Source organism: Schistocerca gregaria, unplaced genomic scaffold (assembly GCF_023897955.1).
Source record: "Schistocerca gregaria isolate iqSchGreg1 unplaced genomic scaffold, iqSchGreg1.2 ptg000177l, whole genome shotgun sequence".
NCBI classification, from domain to species: Eukaryota; Metazoa; Arthropoda; class Insecta; order Orthoptera; family Acrididae; genus Schistocerca; species Schistocerca gregaria.
This window is the reverse complement of record NW_026061727.1, coordinates 2,755,277-2,778,743: the sequence shown is the minus strand read 5'-3', so window position 1 is coordinate 2,778,743 and position 23,467 is coordinate 2,755,277.

Genomic DNA, 23,467 nt, shown 5'->3' with positions numbered 1-23,467 from the left:
GATTTTATTCAGAGACTTAACACGTCAAAACTAACTAGCACATCATTATTATTTAGCCTGACGTTGCTGTCATTATGCACCGGTACCTTTAAAGGACTCTTTCTCTTATCAGCCAACATCTTGATACGAACATTACGGCCTTATTTGATCATGTGCTTTTATCATCTTATTTCCAGTTTAATGGTGAATTTTATGAGAAGATTGATAGTTAATAAAAATTTGCGGGTTTCCAGCCGCGTCGGGTGGTTAAAATCCCACGGGCTTTCGACCGAGCTCTCCCCGGTCATTCTCAAGTGGTAAGACTGACTGCTGTGTCGTCGTGGCCGCGTCGTTATACAGCCGCACTGCTAGCTGTGACGTCACTGGTGCTCTCTTCCACGCCATATATGATCATGTTTTCATACCGCGTTCATCGCGGCCGTTTTAACATCGCGATAGCCGGGTCCCAGGCTGTGCTGAGTTGCAAACATCCGCCCTTGTTGATGGTGTTTTCAGCGGTTTTTATTTCAATAGCTTCTTTTATGACGCTATCGCAAAATCCCTCCACTTTCATAACGACAGATGTTTCGTCGAATAGAATTCGGTGTCCATTTTCTAAGGCGTGTTCTTCCACGGCTGATTTTTCTGGATAGCGTAGGTGTAAGCACCTCTCGTGTTCCTTTCCGACGTTGCTCTACCATGCGTACTGTTTGGCCGACGTAGTAACAGCCACACTGACATGGTATCTTGTACACTCCAGGCGTTCTTAGCCCTACGTAGTCCTTCACAGGCCTTATGAGCTGACGAATTTTTGCTGGGGGCCTGAACACCGATGAAATGTTATATCTCTTCAGGAGTCGGCTAATCTTTCCCGACACTGTACCACAGAAAGGCTAAAACACAAGTTTCTTGGTTTCTTCTTCGGTGGTGTTCCCTTCTCTGTTGGTGTGTTTCTTGCGTGTCACGCCAGATATAGCCTGGACACCTGTCCGTGGCTGTACCCGTTTTCCCGGAAGACGTTTCGGAGGTGGCTCAGTTCTAGTGGCAGACTTGCTGCGCCTGGGACGACTTTAGCACGATGGACGAGGGTATTCAGAACGCCACGTTTTTGTGCCGGATGGTGGTGGCTGAGAGCGTGCAGATACTGATCTGTGTGTGTGTGTGTGTGTGTGTGTGTGTGTGTGTGTGTGTGTGTGTGTGTGTGTGTGTGTGTCTCAGTTTTCTGTAGACACTGTGGCTGAGGGGCCCCTTGGTTTTCCGTCGAATGAGGACGTGAAGCAAGGGCAATGTACCCTCTGTCTCGACTTACATCTTACACTTGATGTGGCCGTGAATGCTGTTCAGGTGTTCCAAAAATTCACGACCATGGGGCTACATGATGAAAGTGTCATCGACGTAACGCTAAAAGCAACTTGGTTTAGCTGGAGCCGTGTCCAAGGCGAAGTCTTCAAATTTTGCCATAAAAAGTTTGGCTATGGATGGAGCCAGAGGGCTTCCCATAGCCACGCCGTCCAACTGGTCGAAATACTGGCCGCCATGTAGGAAGTACGACTATGTCACTGTGTGCTTAAACAGTCCCACAATTGTGCTATCAGATAATTGGGAGAGGAGATCTATACAGTCTTTGACCGGAACACGTGTAAACAGGGAGACCACACCAAAACTAACCATCATATCTCCTTGACTAAGACGCAGTTGTTTAATTCTGTTGAGAAAGTCGACGGTGTTCTTGATGTGATGCACACAACGACCCACATGCGGTGCAAGGAGGCTGGTCAGGTGTTCTGCCAGTCTATAAGTGGGTGACCCAATGGTGTTCACAATGGGACGAAGAGGAGAATCCGGTTGTGGATTTCTGGTAGTCCAGAAAGCGTAGGTGGTCTCGGCGCCTGAGGGAGGAGAGTCTTAATAACGCCCTCTTCCAGCATTGACTGTTTTAGAAGCTCTGATGTCTTCCTCATTATTCTTGACGTCGGGTCCCGTGGCAGTTAACGCTATATATCCTCTTCAAGCATTAACTGAATTTTGGCATCGTAGTCAGCTTTATTTACAATGACGGATGCATTGCCCTTGTCGACTGGCAGAACCACGATGAGTGCGTCGTTGCGGAGTGCGTGAAGACCATTGCGTTTAGCCCTAGTCAAGTTAGACCTCGGTGGTTTAGATTTTGAAATGATGCGACACGTTTCGCGATGAATTTCGTCAGCATTCTCACTAGGCATCTTACGGATTGTTTGTTCAACCCCACTTATATCATCACAGACAGGGATGCTCTGAAGCGCTGGTGCGAAGTTAATACCTTTCTTAAGCGCCGAAATGGCACCCGCATCGACCTCTTTCTCCGTCATATTGATGACTGTTCCTTCTGTTGATTTCCGTTCTGCACCGTGTTGTTGTTAAGAAATCCGCGCGAACTACCCTTTCTGTTTCTCTGTGGCCTTCTTTTGCTGTGGTGGCCGCGTCGACCCACTCAAAATCTAACTGTGAGAGTACCTCTGTCAACTGCAGATGTATAGCCAGCAGTTCGCGACCTTTTAAATCCAGCTGCCTCCTAGTGAAGTGTATCGTTTCCCGCAACAGGGCAGAGCTGGCTGAACGGTAGATTCACCTGGCTGCCGAGGTAAATCGTGGAATCGCGTTCTCATCTCGACAGCGTAGCAGGAAGGCTAGAGAGCTTAACAGGTTAGCCTTCTTCCCAAGCAGGTTCCCTAGGCGCCACGTTTCCCCCCCGTAGAGGTACGCCATGTATGAATGCGTGGTTTCGTGGCGATATGAATTAATAAGATTTTCTCGGGCTTCCAGCCGCGTCAGGTGGTTATAATCCAACGAACTTTCGACCGAGCTCTCCTCGGCCACATCAAGTTTACGATGGAAGTCGAGACAGATGATGCACTGCCCTTGCTTGACGTACTCGTTCGACGGAAAACCAACGGGCACCTCAGCCACAGTGCCCGCTGGAAACCTACACACACAGATCGGTAACTCAGCCACCACCATCCGGCACAAAAAGTGGCCTTCTGAATACCCTCGTTCATTGTGCTAAAGTCGTCCCAGACGCAGCAAGTCTGCCACTAGAACTGAGCCACCTCCGAAACGTCTTCCGGGAAAACGGTTACAGCCACGGACAGGTATCACAGGCTATATCTGGCGCGACACGCAAAAAACAAACTAAGAGAGAAGAGAACACCACCGAAGAAGAAAACAAGAAACTTGTTTTTAGCCTTTCTGTGGTACAGTGTCGGGAAAGATTAGCCGGCTCCTGAAGAGATATAACATTTCATCGGTGTTCAGGTCCCCAGCAAAAGTTCGTCAGCTCATGAGGCCTGTGAAGGACGATCTAGATCTTAGAACGCTTCGAGTGTACAAGATACCATGTCAGTGTGGCTGTTACTACGTCGGCCAAACAGTACGCATAGTAGAGCAACGTCGGAAAGGAACACGAGAGGTGCTTACACCTACGCTATCCAGAAAATTCAGCCGTGGAAGAACACGCCTTAGAAAGTGGACATCGAATTCTATTCGACGAAACATGTCGATATGAAGGAGGGATTTTGCGATAGCGTCATAAAAGAAGCTATTGAAATGAAAACCGCTGAAAACACCATCAACAAGGACGGAACCCGACTATCGCGATGTTAAAACGGGCGCGACGGACGCGGAATGAAAACATGACTATATACAGTGTGTTACAAAAAGGGACGGCCAAATTTCAGGAAATATTCCTCACACACAAATAAAGAAAAGATGTTATGTGGAGATGTGTCCGGAAACGCTCAATTCCCATGTTAGAGCTCATTTTAGTTACGTCAGTATGTACCCTACTTCCTCTATTCACCTCCAGTTGGCAAAATAGAAGGAAGGTAATGTTGACTTCGATGTTTGTGTTGACATGCGACTCATTGCTCTACAGTACTAGCATCAAGCACATTAGTACGTAGCATCAACAGGTTAGTGTTCATCACGAACGTGGTTTAGCAGTCAGTGAAATGTTTACAAATGCGGAGTTGGCAGATGCCCATTTGATGTATGGATTAGCACTGGGTAATAACCGTGGCGAGGTATGTTTGTATCGAGACAGATTTCCAGAACGAAGGTGTCCCGACAGGATGACGTTCGAAGCAATTGATCGGCGTCTTAGGGAGCACGGAACATTCCAGCCTATGACTCGCGACTGGCGAACACCGAGAACGACGAGGACACCTGCAATGGACGAGACAATTCTTCGTGCAGTTGACGATAATCCTAATGTCAGCGTCAGAGAAGTTGCTGCTGTACAAGGTAACGTTGACCACGTCACTGTATGGAGGGTGCTGCGGGAGAACCAGTTGATTCCGTACCATATACAGCGTGTGCAGGCACTATCAGCAGCTGATTGGCCTCTACGGGTACACTTCTGCGAATGGTTCATCCAACAATGTGTCAATCCTCATTTTAGTGCAGATGTTCTCTTTACGGATGAGGCTTCATTCCAACGTGATCAAATTGTAAATTTTCAGAATCAACATGTGTGGGCTGATTAGAATCCGCACGCATTTGTGCAATCACGTCATCACCACAGATTTTCTGTGAACGTTTGGGCAGGCATTATTTGTCGGTGATGTATTGATTGGGCCCCATGTTCTTCCACCAACGCTCAATGGAGCACGTAAATATGATTTCATACGGGATACCCTACCTGTGCTGCTAGAACATGTGCCTTTACAAGTACGACACAACATGTGGTTCATGCACGATGTAGCTCCTATACATTTCAGTCGAAGGGTTCGTATGCTTCTCAACAACAGATTCGGTGACCGATGGACTGGTAGAGGCGGACCAATTCCATGACCTCCACTCTCTACTGACCTCAACCCTCTTGACTTTCATTTATGGGGGCATTTGGAAGCTCTTGTCTACGCAACCCCGGTACCAAACGTAGAGACTCTTCGTGCTCGTATTGTGGACGGCTGTGATACAATACACCATCCTCCAGGGCTGCATTAGCGCATCAGGGATTCCATGCGACGGAGGGTGGATGCATGTATCCTCGCTAACGGAGGACATTATGAACATTTCCCGTAACAAAGTGTTTGAAGTCACGCTGGTACGTTCTGTTGATGTGTGTTTCCATTCCATGATTAATGTGATTTGAAGAGAAGTAATAAAATGAGCTCTAACATGGAGTTAAGCGTTTCCGGACACATGTCCACATAACATCTTTTCTTTATTTGTGTGAGGAATGTTTCCTGAAAGTTTGCCGTACCTTTTTGCAACACCCTGTTTGTCGAGGAAGAGAGCACCAGTGACGTCACAGCTAGCAGTGCGGCTGTATAACGACGCGGCCACGTCGACACAGCAGTCAGTCTTACCACTTGACAATGACCGGGGAGAGCTCGGTCGGAAGCTCGTGCGATTTTAACCGCTGGAAGCCTGAGAATATTTTATTAATTCATATCGCCGAGAAACCATGCATTCATACAAGATCGATGGTGTTGTCATGGGACGCCCCCTCTACCCTCTGGTAGCTAATTTATTCATGGAAGACTTCGAGGACAAGGCACTGGACTCAGCAAGTTTTAAACCAACGGTCTTCTGGAGGTACGTGGACGACACATTTGTGGTATCGACGCACGGGATGAATGAATTACATCGATTTCTTGAGCATTAGAATTCCATCCATTCTAGTATCAAATTTACTATGGAAATATTAAAAAAAACGTCTACCTCCCATTTTTGGATGTTGTCGCTCGCCGTAAAGTTGATGGCACATTAGGACACGCCGTATACCGGAAACCAACGTATACAAATCTAAATGTTCATGCCAGTAGCTGCCATCACCCTTCACAGATCGTATGTGTTCTTAAGACCTTAGTGCATAGGGCACCCTGTATTTCCGATAAAGACAATTTGCAACAAGAGCTCACATACCTTAAGAGCATTTTTAAATCGAATGGATTTTCTCCGCAACAAATTTGTAGAGCATTCAATGTAAAACCTAGGAAGAAGATAGTAATTCTTTCAAATCTAGTACTTTTTTGCCGATGTGGGTGTATTCCTGAGAAATTCTGTGTTGTGGTGGTCTTTCACCCCCCCCCCCCCCATCCCCCCCAACGAAGACTGCTGCAGCTTTACTCTGTGAAGGACGATTTACAGCTTCGTAAAGCGGGTGTGTATCAGATTTATAGCGGAAATTGTGAGAAATCGTACAGAGATCAAACAACACGCACCGTTCATGAGAGACGTGTAGAGCATCGAAGATACAAACGCTTATTACAGCCAGACAAGTCAGCTGTGGCCGAACATTGTCTTGGTACAGGTCATTCCATGAATTACAGTGATGTGAATATTTTAACATCCACGTCTTCCTTTTGGGAATCTGTCTTCAAGGTATAGAGATTAGAGCAGCTAATAATTTTATTAACAGAGATAATGGTTTTAATTTGGACAAAGCATGGCATCCGGCTCTTGGGGTAATTGAACTGCAGAGAAGTCGTCACGGTGTCACCGCCGCCGATCATACATCGATAAGCGAATCAAATGTCTGTACGCCTTCGCCACAGGCGGTGCATGTATAAGCGTATTTCTTTGCCGCCGACCAACATCTGTCAATCGCATGCGCAGTACCGCTTCGGTGGAGCATCTAAGGCCGCGCTTGGCATCTTGTCGTCAGTCTTATGACTCACTCTGAGGATGGCCGGACGATACGCGGCCGAAATATCAGCGGAGGAAATTTTATTTGCGCGGCTGCGTGCCCAAATTTTAATGGACTGTTCATTACGCGGCGAGAAATTGAAAATGGACAGTGGTTATGAAGTTTTTTAAGTGAGAAACTGAGGAAAAATAGGGAGGAAACGTTTATGAAAAAGCACATCGCCGATTCAAAAATGAGCTTGTAATGTCTTCACTTACGTTGTACTATATCCCACAGTATGTCTCGTTTCACCAGCTATCGATGCCCCTTAATAATTACATTGTTTCATCGTATAATGCGGTCAATAATTAAGTTTTGCATGTTAACCATACGGCAAAGCACTCTTCTCTTTGCGTGCTGTCATTTGCGAAAATCTTGTTTCCATATCTCAAACCGTTTGAGATGTGAGGAATGTTGAGAATATCTCATTCTGGCTCTTTCGCTGGCTCGGACGGTTGCAGATGAGTGCGCTACATCAGATTAATTTTTCCGTCATTGGTGACTGAGACTTCCACCAAAGTCTAAAGAAAAATTCATTATCTCAGCTGAATTTTATACGCGACAACATATTATGTAATGTGTACCAAACGCAAAATCTTAGCAACCCCTATTTTCTATTTTAAACTTTTTCATATTTCATGCAGTGTCTTACTTAAATCGAAGTACCATAATAAATGTCACCATTAACGAAATGATGGGCACGTCACACGAAGCTGGCATATAAAGCTATAAGTAGGGAAAAAAGATTTTTTTTTACGGAATAGTATCTGTAAAATCGTTTGAGGAAGAACGCAGGGCGTGTGGCTCGCTTCTGCCATCGCAGTGTGTCGCCAGCCGGCTGGAAGTGGCCAGACAAGGTCGGCCCCGCCTAAAGAAACAAATGAAATCGCTCAGTAACTGTTCCCTGCGCATCGGCCACTGTATCCAGCACGGATTCCACCATCTGCCACAGCATATTACACGGCTTGCAAGGTATAGGGTAGATGTGGACCAGTGATTTTCCACAGCTGCCACTATGCTCTGTATGTAAGTAAAGATTTTACAGCGGGTTTGTCGTTCAGAAATCGCATTTGAGTGGTGTTTGTTTGTGGGAAGACTGTGTGACACCTTGTGTACGAAGGGGAAACGTCTACCAGCACTTACCAAAGTCCGAGACTGCAGTTTGTCGTTACGCTGCTCGCGCAGTCACGTGAATATGGTGCCCATCGGTTCGCGAGGGTCACGTAGGCTGTTAATGGCCCTACGTGACTAGCGCCTGAGAGGCTCGACGTGCTGTTTGGTTGGCTGTGCAGGACCACACAGACACACCAGGTTCCCTGTGTCATGGAACGCAGCGAGCTCACTGGTGGCCAGAAGAGCGCCCTCACGGACAGTGCGGCGACGTCCAGCGACAACTGCTGTCGAAGCCCACATCGACGCGGCAGGAGACCGAGGCGGCCGACAGTGGAACTCCCAACAAGGAGACTGGACATACCAGAGTGGCACTATGTCGTATTTGCAGACGAGTCCCAGTCCTGTGTACAACATCACATTGGACGTATCCATGCATGCAAGCTCTGAGGAGGACGAACGTTGCCAGGCTGCTTTCGTCATCTTCTCATGGGCTCATCATCTGACTTGTTGGTATGGGGTACCACTGGGTAAATAAGATGATCGCGTCTTGTCCACACAGATGGTAATTTGGACTGTACCTATCACATTTCTGGCGCCTTAAGGACGGTGGCTATGACCCTTCTCCGAGATCTTCGTGACATTATCTTTCAACACATTACACCAACATGTTGCCCATGCTGTGCTGACCTGTGCCGCACACCGGAGTATATTTACCGAAATTATCGCCAAAATAGCAAAAATGGACGTTTGGTCAACTATTGTAGCAAGTACATGAAAGGTTCTCGGTTCACTTGCCTCGTCAAATTTTCAGAAAATTCCACGCTTTCGATGATACCCTCCACCATCGTCGTCAGGGACTAAAACTGACTGTCGTGAACTGGCAAGGTTCCCTCTTTCATACTCATAGGAAGGCATCTGATTTGCTGGATTACGTCACGGTGGAGCATACAGATATGTTGCCCCCCTACGTAGATAGATTTTGCTTGCAATCTAGCGATGCATGCAGCACCATCTATCGCATCAGGCTGTGAACTGCGAGAAGTAAGAAAATAAACCAACGTGCAATTGAAAAGAACTTTGCGAGAGGCCTGGGACAATCACCTGCTGTGATCGGTAACATTAGACAAGTCAACGTAGCAGAACCAACCTAGATTACACACACTAACATTCACTTCTCAATACGCACATATATAACACAGTACATAGGTATAATTAGTTTGAAGGCGCATTTAAAAATTGCGAGAAAAGTATGGCAAACTAACTACATATGGAACAATCACACACGTGACGAGCAATTCGGTGCCCTAGTAGAAGCAGTCCTGTCATCACGTCACCAGTAAAATCGGTACAGCAAATTAAGGGTATCACACGAATCAACTTTGAAATTTTCAAGTACAAAAGGTTAAGAACTAGTGGAAAGTGGCATGGTACAAACTGAAAGACAGGCAGACAAACTAACAAATGCATGCCGAGTCATCCCAGGCCCATCTCTATGGACGGCAGTGGAGTAGTTTAGGGGTATTCACAACTACAGTTAACCTAGTAGTGAAAGGGAGTGCTTTAAAGGTTTGAAACTATCAAAAATAATTTTGGCCAGGATTTCGGTACATGTAATCCACTGTTGGTTGGTTGAATTGTTGGAAGGCACCAAACAGCAAGGCCATCGGTCCCTCACATTATGGAAGGATGGGGAAGGAAGGTGGCTATGCCCTTTCAGAGGAACCATCCCGGCATTTGCCTGAAGCGATTTGGGGAAATCACCGAAAACCTAAATCAGGATGGCGGAATGGGTTTGAACCGTCGTTCTCCCTAACTAGAGTCCAGTGTGGTAACCACTGCGCCACCATGCTCAGTATATAATCCTCTTTGCGTCGATACAGAGCGTTCCAGACTGTTGCTTTAAACAGACACCAGAAACACTGGCTACGAACTGTGCAGGGACAGCCACAACAGGGGGTGAAACCCGTGTAGGGGCTACACGTAACACGACTTCGGTTCGCTGTCAGGCCACTTGCAGTGCTGCAAGTTTATTAATGCATCATGTCGCTTTCTTATTGGATGATCGTTAGGTTCTGTGTTTGTTTTCGTTCCGTAGTGAACGGAACTTAACAGATGCTCGTTTCAAATCATTGTGCTTCTTATTCCTTATTGTGTGCTTTGCACTCTTTGAGTTACGTTGTAAGTATGTTGCTCATATTCTGATTGAGCTCTGTTGACATCAGTAATACTGGGTCGGGTAAATGATTCCATATTTGGTTGTTGTTCATATAAAACAGAAGTTAGTTTCTTCACACGATGTTCTGAGATTTATGATTTTTGTTACCACTTACGAATCTGTGTGTTAACTACGCGATTTAGACAATTGTTAAGAACGCCGCTTTTATTATACTTTATGTGGTGTCACCGCCAGACACCGCACTTGCTAGGTGGTAGCCTTTAAATCGGCCGCGGTCCGGTAGTATACGTCGGACCCGCGTGTCGCCACTATCAGTGATTGCTTACCGAGCGCCGCCACACGGCAGGTATAGTCTAGAGACTCCCTAGCACTCGCCCCAGTTGTACAGCCGACTTTGCTAGCGATGGTTCACTGTCTACATACGCTCTCATTTGCAGAGGCGACAGTTTAGCATAGCCTTCAGCTACGTCATTTGCTACGACCTAGCAAGGCGCCATATTCAGTTAATATGAATATATTCTGAACAGATAATATTGTGAATCATGTACCGTCAAGAGCGACGTTCATCATTAATGGATTAAAGTTAAGTATCAAAATAATTACGTCCGCTTTCTGAATTCTAATTCCTTGTCATGTTCCAGATCTGACGTCAGTATAGTTCTTTCCTCCTCACGCCAGCCTGCGTGTGCTAAAACGCGTGCATTTTGGCCTCCTCTTGTAACACGGTGTTGGCTCTTCTGCCAACACAACACTTTATATCTGTTTACATACGTGTCCTGTACTTTCACGCTTTTAATGAAGAACTCCATCTTAGCGGGTGTCGACAGTATTGCTGTTCCACATTATTACATCTGTTGCGGAACTTGTATCTAATTCTGCATTGAGTGCTGTTGCTTCTCGTCACTGGATGCCATGCGTTTCACAATGGCTCGAAGAGTGTCGATGTAGGTGTAGATGTCTGTTTCGTAGTCTCAGTAACTAGCAAATGTTTTCACACGTTATTAACAGGCAGTGCAGATAGTGCATTTTAGCAGAAGTCAATGAAAATTTTGGTGGAGTACGAAAAACGAATGGGAACAAAAATAACAAAGGATACGAAGAGTACACTAACAATGGATTTCAATCGAGGTTCTTAAGCTGTAACAAAAATACGTGAGTCTGCAGAACACCGCGAAACAAAACCAGCGTCCTTTAGCATGCAACAAAAACAAATACAGAAGCATTTAGTTCACCCTATAATACGGATGTCAGCAAAAATTAAACAGAATACGAGCAACGTATTTGCAATGCAATTCAAAGACTGCAATACACATAGAGAGGTCCTCAAGTGGTTTGAATGGCTGTGAGCACTATGGGACTTAACATCTGAGGTCACCAGTCTCCTAAAACTACTTAAACCTAACCAACCTAAGGCCATCACACACATCCATGCCCGAGGCAGGATTCGAACCTGCCACCGTAGCGGTCGCGCGGTAGAGATGTCTTAATCGGGAACATAATTTCAACTCGATTACAGCCAAACGGTAGAAATTGCATTATTGGGTTTTAAAATAAATGCACTTTGGCACCAGACCCACTCATATAAATGAAAAATATTATCATATAGTACTCGCATTTTGCAGAGCAAGAATACAGATTATCACGTCATATTTCCCCGAATTCAATGTTCACCGCCAGGCCATTTGGAGCGCTAGTGTCGGTCTCTGCGACCGTACCTTAACATAGTCGCTACTCTTGTGATATTTTGGTATTCTGTGTGGCGGATCACCACCCTCCATTCAGTACGATACAGAGTCGTATCAGCGTGGAATGCCTCGCGGCACCCCTGTCTGTCACACGAGCTTAGTTCGACTCGATGTGCTGCCGCTTGTCACTGCCTGATGTAGCTTCACTGTCTATTAATTTTCGAAACCTGAATGAACAAAAAATTAAGTACTCTAACTAGAAGAGAAACCAGGCATTGAGCAAGTATTTATTTCTTCTAGTCTTCCGTTATTCCATCTCTTCCTCCCGCTTCACTCTGTCCACCTTCTTCCCCCCTTTCTCTAGCCATCCTCTCTCTCTCTTTATCCACTCTTCTCCCCCGTCCCTCCTTTATCCACGGCCTCCACACCTCCCCTGTCTCTTGCCATCTCGTCCCCTCCCCTCTCTCTGTCCATTTCCTCTCTTCTGCTGTACATGTCCTCCTCCTCCTCCCCTCGTCTCTCTCCACGCTATCACGCTCACCCCAGCAGGAAGCTGGTGGATTTTAGCTCTTCATTCTAGACAGCGACTAATATGTGTGCCAAATATGACTGAAGTCGTTCCAAGGATTAGGATGAGCATTTTACCGCTAGTTTGCTCGTATACGTACACGTCACCTAATTTCAGACAAATTTCGATCATATTTGTATACATATTTCACCTGTACGCCTAGCGAATTTTCACCCTGCTGTTGTGTTTTCATATAGCTAAATGTTTATGACGTCGTATATCCTGAAATATGTGTTGTACAAAAAGATAATTTTCCAGGTAGATCCAGCAGTATACGTGGCCACTATCTGCGAAATGCGTTGTGAACACAGTTGGCAGTAAAGAAGTAATAAATTAAAACGTCACACATCATCTGACAGTTTCTCGCGCATCTCACTGTTTATGACGTAATATCTCTTGAACTATTTGTTATAAAATTATATATTTTTTTAGGTACGTTGAGCGGCATATATGGATGATGTTTGCGACTAGAGTTGGTTTCAAATAAGTGATAAATTAAAACGTCATGCATAATCTGAACGTTTTTCACTCATGGTTCAGGAGACATGTCAAATACTGAGATGAGCTGTAGAATGATACATTGTAGGTACATTCAGCGACAAATGTGGATATTGTCTGCAAAAAATGTTGCAAATAGAATAAGTAGCAACTAAGTAATCGATTTAAACGTCTTGCATGATATGGTAGTTTTCCACGCAGTCAGTGTTTATGAAGTCTTGTCGCCTAAACTACACTCCTGGAAATGGAAAAAAGAACACATTGACACCGGTGTGTCACACCCACCATACTTGCTCCGGACACTGCGAGAGGGCTGTACAAGCAATGATCACACGCACGGCACAGCGGACACACCAGGAACCGCGGTGTTGGCCGTCGAATGGCGCTAGCTGCGCAGCATTTGTGCACCGCCGCCGTCAGTGTCAGCCATTTTGCCGTGGCATACGGAGCTCCTTCGCAGTCTTTAACACTGGTAGCATGCCGCGACAGCGTGGACGTGAACCGTATGTGCAGTTGACGGACTTTGGGCGAGGGCATATAGTGGGCATGTGGGAGGCCGGGTGGACGTACCGCCGAATTGCTCAACACGTGGGGCGTGAGGTCTCCACGGTACATCGATGTTGTTGCCAGTGGTCGGCGGAAGGTGCACGTGCCCGTCGACATGGGACCGGACCGCAGCGACTCACGGATGCACGCCAAGACCGTAGGATCCTACGCAGTGCCATAGGGGACCGCACCGCCACTTCCAAGCAAATTAGGGACACAGTTGCTCCTGGGGTATCGGCGAGGACCATTTTCAACCGGCTCCACGAAGCTGGGCTACGGTCCCGCACACTGTTAGGCCGTCTTCCGCTCACGCCCCAACATCGTGCAGCCCGCCTCCAGTGGTGTCACGACAGGCGTGAATGGAGGGACGAATGGAGACGTGTCGTCTTCAGCGATGAGAGTCGCTTCTGCCTTGGTGCCAATGATGGTCGTATGCGTGTTTGGCGCCGTACAGGTGAGCGCCACAATCAGGACTGCATACGACCGAGGCACACAGGGCCAACAGCCGGCATCATGGTGTGGGGAGCGATCTCCTACACTGGCCGTACACCTCTGGTGATCGTCGAGGGGACACTGAATATTGCACAGTACATCCAAACCGTCATCGAACCCATCGTTCTGCCATTCCTAGACCGGCAAGGGAACTTGCTGTTCCAACAGGTCAATGCTCGTCCGCATGTATCCCGATCCACCCAACGTACTCTAGGAGGTGTACGTCAACTACCCTGGCCAGCAAGATCTCCGGATCTGTTCCCCATTGAGCATGTTTGGGACTGGATGAAGCGTCGTCTCACGCGGTCTGCACGTCCAGCACGAACGCTGGTCCAATTGAGGCGCCAGGTGGAAATGGCATGGCAAGCCGTTCCACAGGACTACATCCAGCATCTCTACGATCGTTTCCATGGGAGAATAGCAGCCTGCATTGCTGCGAAAGGTGGATATACACTGTACTAGTGCCGACATTGTGCAAGCTCTGTTGCCTGTGTCGATGTGCCTGTGGTTCTGTCATTGTGATCATGTGATGTATCTGACCCCAGGAATGTGTCAGTAAAGTTTCCCCTTCCTGGGACAATGAATTCACGGTGTTCTTATTTCAATTTCCAGGAGTGTAAATGTCGTTCCACGATGTAATTTTCTGCTACATTCAGAGCTATAGGCGAATACTGTCTGCATAAAAAATTGGCCACGAAAACGTTAGCAACAAATACCCAATTAATTAAAACGTCACTTGCCAAGTGAACAGCAACACTGTAGTAAGCGACATTTTTTTGTTTTCATCATTTTTTGGTGTTAAGAGAGAGAAAAAGTTTCGTAAAGATTTGAAATTATGTGTCAAGTTTATTGCAAGTCTGTAAGTGATCTGAGCTACAAATGCTGGATGACTGAAGAGTGGGTGTTCTCGCTCGTGGGCTGCGCTGGTTTTGCACTTCCACCCCCCACCCCCAACCCTTGTGGTCCTTACCACCACAGTGCTCCTTTCCACTCAGTAAATGATACGTGCACCAAGTTTGGTTGAAATTCGTCCTGTGGTTTAGGCAGAGGTGTGGAACGAACATACATACATACACATATACATACAACCATGTATATAATTTGTGTGAAGTACACAGTGAGAAGATTTAGTTATTTACTCTCCTTCCAGTGCAGTTTTAACACTCTCAATACCAAGCCATTTTCAGTAACGTGTATTACCAAAGAGAGGGGGGGCGGGGGGGCTACTTTGTACCCACCGTAAAGAATTTATAAAATAAAAACGTTTCATTACTTGTTTTTAAATTGCGTTATGAACATAATCAGGATCCAGTACCTCAAAACGTCTTATAAAATGCATTTTTGAAAACAGTTTTAACCTTTCACTTACTTCACTTTTAAGTTAAGTAAGTCTAATTATCTTGAGAAAAATTATTAGTAAAAGTCGTTATAATACTATTGAAGTGCACTTTACTATAATTAAAATAGTTACAAACACCTGACGTAATATAGAAATATATGTTATGTACATACATAGTGTCGTGAGAGTAATTATTCACGACTTTCTTGGGCTTGGAACATACAACAGTTTTTTGCTGTTTTGCACATATGTACCTCTTACAATTGTGGCAGACTATTATTGTTTTGTTCACTTTGTTGTAACACGCGATCTAGTGTAGCTTTCACTAACACACAAAAGACATCTACCTTTACCTCCATGAGCTTCCTTTGCACCGTAGTCCTGCTGGATTTTCCTCTGAGAATACCCTCCATTCTTGAAACTACAGGCTTTGGCAGTCCAGAAATATTTTTAGCCCTTTCTTCAGTGTATGGTTTCGCGAGCTGTAGTCCAAGTTCTTGAAGAATAAGTCGTCACTTACTAGGTTCTTCTTATCCCAGTCCGGCAAGTTCAACAAAAATAGTGTAGACCTATTCACCACTGCTATGTACACAAGAGTACAGAAAAGAGATAGCGCCCACCTTCTTGTAGCCCTCTTAGTTGAATATTTCCTCACCATTGGATCTATCGTGTCAACGCCACCTTTAGTCTCATTATAGTATAAATTTATGATCAGATGATAGAAATAGCAGATTTCTTTTGGGTTTTTTACGGGGGATACAATTGTGATTGGAATATTTCCAACACTAATATGTAATTCTCGTCTTGAGATGTCTCTCAGTTCTTGAGGTATGTGTTTCCAATTAGCTTGTAATGTTCCCACGAGAGTCAGCTTGTGATTCCTCTATAGATCTTCGGCCAAATCAATTGAAGTGTAATATCTATATGTGGTGACCTTTCTCACTGAATTATGTATAGGAACTTTCAGGCGTTTGACCACAGCTGCAGCGGAATTTGAGTGCTGTGTACCATTATTTCTTTTCCCAGCATAAGGCTCCGTGCAGATAACATATCTGGTTTTAGCGTCTGTGAGCATGCGTGTTAAGTACACCGTATTTACCATGCTTTTCCTTCACGAAGACCTTGACGGGACACCTGCCACGGAACAATGGAAACTTTTTATCAATAACAGTGTGCATCCCAACAGAATAATATTTTGGACAAAATTCATTCTTTTTATCAAAAACTTCTTGTATTGCAGCAAACTTATCACGTTTATTGCGATCGCTTCGTGACTCTCTGTGATCAAATCTTATTACTTTAGTAAGCTGCTCGAATCTGGTACGACTTGTAGCAGTATAAACAAACATTCCTTAAGTATAGAACCATAAATCTATAAATGATGACTTACTGTCGTTTTCCTTCCCCATTATAAAAAATAGTCCTATATACGCTATGAACGCAGGTCTGTCTGTCTGTCTGTCTGTCTTGGGTATTTTCTGCCTCAATGCTTCTTGATTGGTATGCTTTATTATGATGTTGACAATTTCTGGAGACAAAAACTCTTCAAATATGTCTGTTATTGTTCCTAGTTTACCTTCGTCTCTTATGCCTTCTCTTTCTTTCACTGTGTTTTCTGCTACTCGTCTTCTAATTTGAGGTGGTTTGGAGGTATAAATTTTTCCAGTGCTTGTAATATCCTTGTCACTAACCTCGCAAACTGCGACGTCATCAGTTTCAGGTACCCAGAGTTCATCATCAGCTTCTGTAAGTGCTCTATCATTGTCCACATCCTAGCGCACAACACAATCCTCTTCAGGTCCACTCACTACAGCTTCAGTTTGATCAGATTCCATTTGAGAAGCCGTAGCTTCTTCCAAAATCTGTGGTATTTCTCCATCAGTAAGTGAATGTCGACAAGTTTTGAAGCACAGTTGTATTAAGACTGAACTAAGTGCCACTGAACAGGAAACAATAAAGAAACAAAGGGAAATGAATCATTGTTGGGACTATTGTTGCTATCAGTCCAGAGAAATATAATTTCCATGTGTTCTACGGTCATATAATGCTGTTATTTGTGGAGTAAGACAAACATTGTGGAAGTCTCATCTACTACCAAGGGGGTAAGACATTATGACCACCTCCCTTCAACTTAAAATTTCGGATTAAGCTTAAACGAAAAATGTAAAACAATCATAAAATCTGTAAGAAGATTTCATCAAAGACAACAAACATTTTTTACAAAACTTAAGAAAATAAAGTACCCGAGTAGATTTCAATATTTTCAAAAGGTGGGTACAAAGTACCCCCCCCCCCCCCCCCTGGTAATGCTATTATTGTGAGGGTTACTGGTCAAGACTGTAAGTGATTAGGATTTCCATTACTATATTTGACCGATATACTACTAACTCGCAAAAAAGAAACGATATTGCTCGCATTACTAACAATTTTTTTTAACGAACATTTTCTGAGTGTGTCGTTTTTGACCTGCGATAGCGCCACTACGCCATCACAAAAATTGCATCAAAACCGATAAAGTGGACCAACAATTTCCTGCAAACGTGTTCTTACGCTCTATAGAGAAATTTCAAGTAGCGCTTCTGACACGAAAGAAACGACAATGATGTCCCGATACCGGATACGCTCCGTTGCTGTAACCTGCTCTGAGGCAGACGAGAGGACCTTGCTGAATTGCCCTCTGCCACTTCCTTCATACCTACCGCAGTTCAAGGTCAGTGTCGCACGTGTACTTCCTTGCGTACGTATAGTACGACACAGTTCTCAAAAAAGGTTGAAATATCGCCTTTGCTTAATATACTCGGAAGTTCTGTAACCTTCACAGAACTCTTATAATTATCTTCTTAATATATTCCTCCGCAAGTGAGTGTGCAGCGAAATGATTGGCCCGTGTCACGCACACGGCGCCTTCAACCATACCGCTAGAAAATAGACTGAAGCACCAAAGAAACTGGTATAGGCATGCGTATTCAAACACAGAGGTATGTAAACAGGGAGAATACGGCGCTGCGGTCGGCAACGCCTACGTAAGACAAGTGTTTCGCGCAGTCGTTAGACCTGTCAAGGCTGCTACAATAGGTCATGATTGTGAGTTTGAACGGGATGTTACTGTCCACGCACGAGCGATGGGAGACAGCATCTCCGAGGTAGCGAAGAATTGGGGATTTTCCCGTACGAGGATTTCACGAGGGTACCGTGAATATCAGAAATCCGGCAAAACATATAATTCCCGACATCGCTGTGGCCGGAAAAATATTCGGCAAGAACGGGACCAACGACGACCGAAGAGAATCGTTCAATGTGACAGAAGTGCAGTCCTTTCGAAAATTGCTGCAAATTTCAATGCAGTTGGAGTGATATGGGGCCCCTGATACGTCTAGATACTACTCTGACTCGTTCCTAAGCATCCTGTCTGATCACCTGCATCCGTTCACTTTCATTGTGCTTTCCGACGGACGTGGGCAATTTCAGCAGGACAGTGCGACACCCTACACGTCCAGAATTGCCTCAGAGTGGCTCCAGGAACACTTTTCTGAATTTAAACACTTACGTTGGCCACCAAGGTGCGCAGCCACGAAAATTATTGAGCATATCTGGGATGCCTTGCTACGTGCTGTTCAGAAGAGATCTCCACCCCCTCGTATTCTTATGGATTTATGGACAGCCCTGCAGGATTCACAGCGTAAGTTCTGTACGGCATTACTTCAGACGTTAGTCGAGTCCATGCCACGTCGTGTTGCGGCACTTGTGTGTTCGTGGGGGACCTACACGATATTAGGCAGGTGTACCAGTTTCTTTGGCTCTTCAGTGTATATTACCATCGGATTGGCAGTTCTAACATAACATTTGCGTGTGGTACGTGACTCACATTGTCCCTTACATACTCACTTCAACGAGAGACACAACGGGCGTTAGTGACTACTTAAATATGCAACAGTAATTTTAATAACCAACTTACAACAGAAATAGAAATAATTTTCCTGCAATTTTCTAGAAATTTCTCCCAGTAAAATAGATTAATAGCCGCTGTACATGTATTTTGATTGTTTTTTTTAAGAAGAGTTGTTATTGCTTGTTTTTCCTGTGAAGAGGAGCCTTTTTCTTGTTGTCTTCCAGAGTAATTTTTTATAACTTCCTTTCTTCGCGTGACGATGTTTAACAATTTTGCGAAGAGGAGTGTTACTTCACAGTTTATTCCATTCTTTTGTATGAAGAAGTTGTTTCTCTGCTTTTCACGAAGCAGCTCACCTTGTACAAAGACCAGGTTATAGTTTTGAGAGGGTTACTTAAGCATTCTGGAAGAGGAATCAGGTCGAATCCTGTGAGGAAAATACCGTTACGAGCTACAAGCCTCCATCAACTTAGGAATTCTTTTATGGTGAGCGTAAGACGGAGCTAAATGGGAAAAGTAAAAAGGAGCGTAGCTGTGATTCGAATCTTGCTAGTAACAATGTCTATTTTTAGTATTTATGTTTCACATTTATTAACAAATGAAAATGTTATTAACTGACATTATCTCATAGTCTTTAATGATAATAAAATCTCTCCATTTCGAATTACTGACCACGTAAAAATTTGATATAGAGAGGCGAAATGCGTTTATTAAATAAGAAAGTTGTTCATCAACTACGTAGTTCAATCTCTAGAAATGAAAATAGGGTTTATTTTGTATCTGATGTTTCGCATTTTTGTACCCAATAAATTTTAAAAAGGACGTTATTTTTATTAAAAAATGTGATTCGATACTTGATAAGAAACGTTTCCATATCATCACAAATTCGGTATTTAAATAAAAGTAAAAGTGGATGCTAATAGCGAAATTCGAACTAACGATTTTACGCTTACAGGCCTCTACGAAATGGCTCTGAGCACTGTGGGACTTAACATCTGAGGTCATCAGTCCCTTAGAACTTGGGTTAGTTGGGTTTAAGTAGTTCTATGGACATTACACACATACATGGACAAGGCCTTTACACTATGCATTTCAATGCCAGTGAATAGGTTAATGGTAATAAATTTTTTGTACGGTACTCAATAATGAAGAGAATTCTTAAGATATTCAAGAGCGACATATTCGAGGTGTTTCTTATTTAATTGTGTCGTATTTCGTTAGAAAGTTGCTATCCCAACACAAACCTGCTGGGAGACGCGTGGGAAGAGAGTCGCTGAGGTTCTGGAAGGTACCGGCAGGGATGTGGAGCCGTGCCAAGTCTACAGCCGTGGCCAGCCTGGCTACTTGTCTCAGCTGAGCAAGCATGGAACGAGCAGCCCCATCCAGCCACTCTTTGAAACCACTCGTACACTGTGAGCTGTGTGACTCGTTGCATTGTCCTGCTGGTAGATGCCATCGCGCTTAGGAAAAACAAACTGCATGTAGAGGTTGACATAGACGCATATTTGTGTTGATCCACTGTGGTTTCCAGAATGACAAGATCATTCAAGGAATTTTGTGTCGTCTTGTTGTCACTGTAGACTTGTATTGTGCGAAGCAAGGAGAGCATGTTGTTTGGTGGCCAGTATCCTCTTCTATAACAAAAAGTGCATGGGTGTATTAACAGGGTTCTTTACTTATAAGAACAAGAAGTTACTTAAGATGGCCGACATTTACTTCACACAAGACCTGGACTATGCACACTATTCTGATGGCTAGGTACTGACTGTGAGCTAGAGGCTGAGCTAACTGCGATTTCGACTCCCATTAGGCTGTGACTGATGACTCAGTTCGTTGACTCACTGGACGCTTGCTGACTACCCCCCTCTCCACCCCAAATCTGCGGCGGCGATCTAAATACTGGAGGTCGAGAGGGCGCTGGCGGCGCATTGTTTGCGAGTGCGTCTTTGGCCTCTCTCCCGATAGGCTCGCTTGCTCCGGTGACTACAATCAATCTTCTCACAACCTCTGTGTCACCTGCTGTGCTGGCGAGATCTTATGCCAGCACATTACCTCCCCCCCCCCCTCCCCCCGAAATGGCACACCGTTGCCGTGTAGTGAGGCAGTTAATGACAATGGGGAGGGAGGCAGGATGCTGGACGTAGAGATGAGCGAGGAGCCGTAGCTGTGGAGAATGGCGTGCTTCTGGCTGTACCCTGCCTTCTGGCTTGTGAGGCAACAGCAACGCACTCCAGAAAACTGCTGATGCCATGTCCACCTCCATTGGGTCGGCGAGCGGGTACGGTCAGGGCGAGGGCGTATCGTCCATCTGATCCTTGGTGGCACCAGCGGGCATCTACGAAGGCCGTGCGCCCCTGTGAGGCAGTGAACATGGGGGAAGGAAAGCAGCAGAATGGTGGAGAGATGACACGCACGAATTTGGTTCTGATGGCGGCGGTGCAAACCATTCGGAGCTGCAATCAAATATGTAAAGAGCCAATGCGTTCCTGAACCACGCCTCTTGCACCAGCGCTCACTGTTGCCATAAACAGTACAAAAAAAAAAACAAGATTACGCGGCACGAAGCGGTACCTGCGGCCCATTCGCGGCACCGGGTGCTGTGGTGGGTGTAGCAAGTGAAGCACTGACCTATGGTTGCGGCCGTGCAGAAGTTCCGGCAGTGATGGTCCGTCTCGTGGGTGTGAGCGATAGGAGGCGGAAAAGAGTTGCAGCGCCTGTTCCGAATTAGAATCTTAATAATTTTACAATAAAACACCATTCCGAGGTTTTTAATTTAAACTATTAATCAGATTTTATTCTGTATTATAGTAAATGTGTAGGTGGTGAGAAGCTTGGCCACTGTTGTTTGCAAGTCCGTATGAAGCGATCTGTTTGTCCGCTGGTCTGCGGGTGAAACGGAGCACTTGTTAGATGACGAATGCCGTTTCGTTCACAAAACTGTTCAGGGTTTGCCATGAAAACGTTCCCAATACCACAACGCTCCCGCCTCTGGCCTGGACTCTTCTGACGACTGTTGCCGGGTGTTTTCTTTTAGATGTTTCTAGCCATAAACGCCAGCAGCCGTCAGTCTAGTGGACCATAAAAACGGGAACCACGTGATGAGGCCATCTGTTGCCACTGGGTGGACGTCCAATTACGGTACTGGGCTGCGAATTCCAGCCTCTGTCGACGACGAACAGCGGTCAGCATGCTGACCTGAAGCGGGCGCCTGCTGTAGAGGTTCAGACACAACAACGTGTGGTGAACGGCCGCTGAGGAGACGCAGTCGGCAGCCCCTCGGCTAAGATGGGCGGCCAGCTGCTCAACAGCTGCTCGTCTCTTCGGCCGTACACGTCTCCACAGCCATCATTCACTCCTGTCATCTGTGGGGCGCGCTGCACTACACTTCCACTGGCGCCAGGTTTGGTTAGCGCCGTCTTACCGTTGACTTCATGCTTCAGCCACGGTGACAGCGAACAATTTTTAAACTTAGCCCTTTCTATCCCTGGCTCGAAAAACAATTGTCGTGCCCTTTTGGTCGCCAATTCAGTTTCTCCTTTTCCTATCAACGACTGCACCGTTTACCGCGTCCCCTGACACGCTATGCGTACACCCTCCACTGCTAGAGCTGCACTTGCTGTCTGTGAGTGGTTACTGCATGTGTAACGCTATTTCAGTGATTACATAATACTGTCAAGTTACAAAGAACTTGACAGTATGAGCCCATTTATCAGTTTGACGTTGCGCTCCTTCTCTCCTAGCTGCTATGCACTGATTCCGTTGAGGAAGATGCCATAAGGTCAGTTTACCCCGGAGCCACTGCGCTGAAACAGTTTATTTGGCGTCTTTAGTCCCCAATACTCGGTCTATGTGCAATCTTGAGATGCAGATCTCCAATCTAAATGTACATGTGCACCACTGCAAACATTCTATTTTCAGTTGGTCATCCTGCTAAGATGCAGATGTGCTAATGCCGTCTACATTATTTAATGGGACCCACATAGCAAGTCTTTCTGTTCAGTACGGGACGTTGGCCAGCAGAGATGTCTATTGAGGCAATGGAGGACTGCAGGATAGGTGTGTTGAATCTGCAAATATCTTACATTAGGTGTCAGGTTACCAACTTGGGAATGCTTGGTAAACACCCCCCCCCCCCCTCCCTATTCCCCGAGAACCAGTGAGAATTGATTAAAGTCCCCAGAGTAGTCATCGAGGCAACTTTGTCATGTGACAAAGGTGACGACAACCGGCTCACTTACTCTCCCCTCTAAGCAATGAGGATCAAGCATTACCTCCTCCCCTCTTTTATAACTGGGACACTTGAGTGCGAGGGGCTACTCCAGAGCTGTAAAGCACGTGGGGGGGGGGGGGGGGGCGGCATCAGCCAATGGCTATTTGTTTGTAACGAATTACATTAAGTCATGTCACTTGAGTTATATTTGTTAATACCAGTATTATATAATTAGAGGCACCAGCGGATGCCGCATCCAGGAAGTACTCTCATTATTCCATATTTTTTTGTAGTTTTTACCC